Below are 4,941 nucleotides of genomic sequence, written 5' to 3' on the forward strand. Positions count from 1 at the left end.
AAGGTAAAACACACCATAGAAATGCATTAAAAAAAAAAGTAAAACACCTGTCAAGTAATGAGCCTGTAGGCAGCGAGTTAACTAAATTAAAATCCTCCCTCACTTTAATTAACCTATTTAATTGTCTTATAAATTAATCTCCGTGTAGTAGAAGTAAATAATAGTCCATAAAACTCAGAATATGACTCAAGAATGTGTGTTTGAATTAAAAACAACACACTTTATTCGCTCCTGTGTAACATTTATCACGGCGTCCATCCCGCTGTTGTTTTTGTTTTGCTGTGTACATGTGTACGCACGTGCGCCTCGCCGAAAAATAAATAAAAAATCGATCGAAGTCCGCGCGGCTCCAAGCGCGCGCGGCGCATCCCGAGCCCCTGATTGGCCCTCGTCATCTGTGACAGGGACGATCCCGGCTCCTGATTGGTCCGCCGCACGTGTGTACGCGCACACGTGCTTCCGGCTGGGTGTAAAGTGGGGAAGAAAAAAAAAAAAAACACACGAAGAGGAGGAGGAGGGTGAGGAAGAGGGGGGAGAGATAACGGTTTTAGGAGAGTTTAGGAAGAGCGGATACACAGATATTATGCTGCACCGGGGAGAGGCACAGACTCTGGCGGTAACCTGGAGCTGCTCGCTATGCCCGCTCTCGGAAGGCTGTTAGGAGACGACATGCCGCCGCTGTAGGTGATATTAAAATAAATAATAATAATAATAATAATAATAATAATAACAACAGGTATTTATTCGTTTTATTCCCGCCAAACGGGTTGTTTTTACATGCTGTGCGTCTAAATTGGATACCGAAAAGGGGGGCGGGAGCGCGAGCAACAAGTGGAGTTTTTTGGCGTTTGGAGAGAAATCTCGTCTCCAGCTATGGAAGAGCAAAAGGAGCCCAACAGCGGCCGGGACTCGACCGAGGAGGAGAGCATGTCCCTGTCGCCGAACCTCCCATCCCCTCCTATGATTTTACCCCACCAGGCGGCCCAGCAGGCCCACAGAACCACGAACTTTTTCATAGACAACATCCTCCGGCCGGACTTCGGCTGCAGGAAGGAGCCGAGCTACCGCGACCGGAGCCAGACGCCGGGCAGAGAAAACGTCAACCCGCTGGGAGCCAGGCCGCCGCACGCCGGCAGCCTCTGCCTGGACTCCAACTGCAGCAGCGACAGCACCTCGTCGTCCCCTTCCTCCTCCTCGTCGTCCACGTCTTCCTCGCCCTCGTCCAAGCAGAACTCGTCGAAACAGGGCGAACCGGCGAGCAACGGGACCGGCAGATACGCAGACAGCCCCTCGTCAATTATGGTTATGAGTGGCAGCAATGGAGGCTCTCCGCCCAGCACGAAGGAGAGCCAGCCGCTGTTGTGGCCCGCTTGGGTTTACTGTACACGGTACTCGGACCGGCCCTCATCTGGTAAGGCGCTAGTAGTCCCCGCTAACAGTCTGTCTGAGTGCTGGGGAACTTTCTCCACAGTGCAAAAAAAATATATATCATTCCCAAAGTTATTATTATGAGAGGGAGGGGAAAGTCGGCGTGTTCCTATTAAATATTGCATTTATTTTACTATAAATGCTTCCTTGTGTGGCTTTAAATCGGCCAATCACAACAGAGGATTTTTTTAAAATAAGAAATTAAATTATTAAAGAGACTAACAAAATAAAAAATGATTATGAATATGAAAATAAAGTATACACGGGAAACAAAATAGATAATAACTTTCTATTACTCCTCTTACACACACACATATATATAGAAACATTAATGTATGGGCTGCAGTTGTTACAGGGTAATAATAATAATGAATTTTCAGTTGAATCACATTATGCGTACAGTACGTGTAACGTTAGGCCTCCGTGTGTTGTGTAAATGTGTGTTTTCGTTGACTGAGGAACTATCAGACTTTGTTTTTGACCTTTCTGGCATGTTCACAACAAAATGCTGAGAGCTGATAATTATGGATCATGTTTAGTTTGTCTAAAATGTGACATGGCTCAAACACGGTGCTATTGTATTAGACCCAGTGAGAGCACCGCAACAAAACTATCATTATTATGTATTGAATATTAGACTGTAATATGAGTTTGATATGACTTTTAAAAGGTTATAAAACAACCCATCATCACACTCACCAGCCTTCAGTATAAAACACCAGACATTTCAAAATAAGAGAGAAAACAGGACATTATTGTTTGATTTTCTTTCTCCCTGTTGAACCCAAATATATTACAAATGCTTATTCCCAGTGTTGAATGTTTTCCCGATGATTAACTGCAGTGTTTAGACTTTAAAAACTATAATAAATAAAGGTAATGATGCAGTTGGCTCAGGAGCCCCTGCACTGTTGCGCCTTATTTAAAAAAACAAACCTACAAAAAAACCATGTTGTTTTTCTTTTCTTTTTGTTGTTGCATTTATTGTCTCCAAACTCCTGCTGGATGGCTCGGTGAGTGTCAGCTGATGTTGGTGCTCACACAGTTGGAGGGCTTAAAGGGATGCTTGTCATTTATACTGAAAGAAGACTTAAACAATGATTACAGAAATAATAGTTATTAAAAACACTGCGGGGCACAAAATGAAGTGAGATTTCGAGCTTCCATGTTTGTGTTATTTTACATGTATATTAACCTCCTTGTTTACACCGAATAATGAGCCATTATAGACATGTATGTTGTTTGACAGTGTTTTTGTGAGTCACTGATGGCGATTATGTACTCTTCATGAAGGTCAACCCGCCTCCTCCGGTTACTTTTTCATTTCTTTTATTTCGTGTCTTTCCTTCCACGGCTATAGGGGGGCATTACCTTTAACTGTGTGCTATCGCTGTTGTTAAGAATCAACAGTCACCTGATGTCAGTCGCGTCTGTCTGCACAATGCATGGAGCCGCTCAGAAACACACACATAACCCAAAGTGCGCGCTGCATTATAACGAAGTAACCACGGGCCTGCATGGAGGGATTGTTGAACAGAATTTGAGCTGTTGTTGTTTTGTTGCAGAGGTTATGTGCGCTGCTGTGGAGCTGTGAGGGGCTCTTCTCTAAAGCAGCTCAGTGCATGCGAGCCGTGGCAGCGGGTTAGTGCTGCTGGCTTTGGCCAATAACAAGTCAGACCTTTACACAAAGGCCTGGATGTGTTCCTCCAAACGTGTTTACATCCAGTGTGAGAGCAGGGAGGACACATTTGTTCAGCTTGCTTTGATATGTCTCCACTACTTCCCTCCATAATAAACCTCCATTTAAAAGGGAAGTTGTTTCATTGTACAAGTGGCTGTATGAAAAAGCCTTGAAGTAAGTCATGAACACACAGTTAATATCAGTGCGATATTAATTATTAATCATGCGTTAATGCCAATAAGACCTCAGCAGTGTGGGACTATATTGCGTGGCGGAGGAAAAAGTCATTATATTACAATATATTTGAATATGATAGATTAAAGAAGAAAACACTGCCTATTTAAAATGACTGTCTATTGATTGGATATTGCATGTTTAGACACAAACAAGCCGCTTATGTGCAGTGTATGTGTGTGCTGGTAGGTTATATCAATAGGTCCGTGGCTTTGTCCACACTGAATGCACACATTGCAGCCAATAGTGGAGCATGTGTCGGTGAAATAAGCAGGAGCGTGTCTGCATGGTGCTTTACACAGAGGCTATCGGGACACTTCGGTGACCTCCATGTGATCACATCGGGCAGACCATAAGGCGCGATCATCGCTCATCACACAGACGCTTAGTCGATACAAGCGCAGGAGGGCTGCCTGGTAACATTGTGCTCGTGCTCCAGCCGTAGAATAAATATTTTATTTCCACTGTTGTTTCCACACCAGGCCCAAGGACACGGAAACTGAAAAAGAAGAAGAGCAGCAAGGAGGACAAGCGGCCCAGGACAGCGTTCACGGCCGAGCAGCTGCAGAGACTGAAAAACGAGTTCCAGGGCCAACCGGTACACTAACGGGCAGCGGGAGAACAGTATCTGGCCATGAACTCAATCCTGAACGAGTCCCAAATCAAAATCTGCGTTCCAGAATAAGAGGGCCAAGAATTTAAAAAGGCTACCGGCTACAAGGAACGCCTGGCCCTGCAGCTCATGGCTCAAGGACTTGTACAACCATTCACGTACCACCGGTGCAGGAGGGGACAAGGAGGAGAGTGAATGAGGGCCGGACAGGCTCCTGATGAGGGCCCCGCAACTGATCGTGTTTTGGCAGATAAGAACAAAACAAGAAAAACCACTGGAACTGGAAGAAAGGGGGAACGCTATTTTAAAAACACAAGATTTACTGTTATCGGTAACGTATGATGGACATAATTATATAAATGAACGACGTTATTAAAGTTTATATAGCCCACAGTTATCATGTTGTATACAGTATATTTAATTTCAGGCTCATCTCTCCATCCGGATCTTTCAGGCTCGTCTGTGTTTAGAAGATGTCCAATTGGCTCTATAGGTTTTCTGTGGTCCCCCCCCGCACCCGCCCGTCCCCCTTGTCCCCCCATAGTTGCGCCACATGTCCCTTCAACACATCAGTCCGCAGACTCAAACAAACCAAAGATTTTAATATGTTCACGTGTAGTCTGAAATAAAGAACGACAACGGTAGATGGACGGACTACATTTTCCTTTCTTTCATTCATCTCCACAGATAATATAAGAACAGTGTTTATGGGGATCATCCATATACAGTTCATACAGAGTTTTTTACTCCATGGAATTTATCTTTAATTTCCTAATTGGGATTTACAAGGAGACAATTATAATAATTCTTTAATTCTTATTATCTTGTAACTTAAACCACACAAGGAGCTTTAACTGGACTTCCCAACATCCTTATAAAATGCATACATGGACATAAAATAAGGATCTAAAAGAACTGGGGGCATAAAATTCACCCAACAAATTTAAAGGAGCAAATCGTAAATTAATCATAACAGGCTTTTTTT

At 43.8% G+C, this 4,941-nt stretch overlaps 1 pseudogene; it reads left to right on the top strand.

Moving 5' to 3' along the window:
- The first annotated feature begins 505 nt into the window (after nucleotides 1-505).
- On the top strand, nucleotides 506-4,155 carry LOC118339821 (annotated as a pseudogene).
- Nucleotides 4,156-4,941: the final 786 nt, after the last annotated feature.

Source organism: Morone saxatilis, unplaced genomic scaffold (genome assembly GCF_004916995.1).
Source record: "Morone saxatilis isolate NCDOM2014 unplaced genomic scaffold, NCSU_SB_2.0 Contig6, whole genome shotgun sequence".
NCBI lineage: Eukaryota > Metazoa > Chordata > Actinopteri > Moronidae > Morone > Morone saxatilis.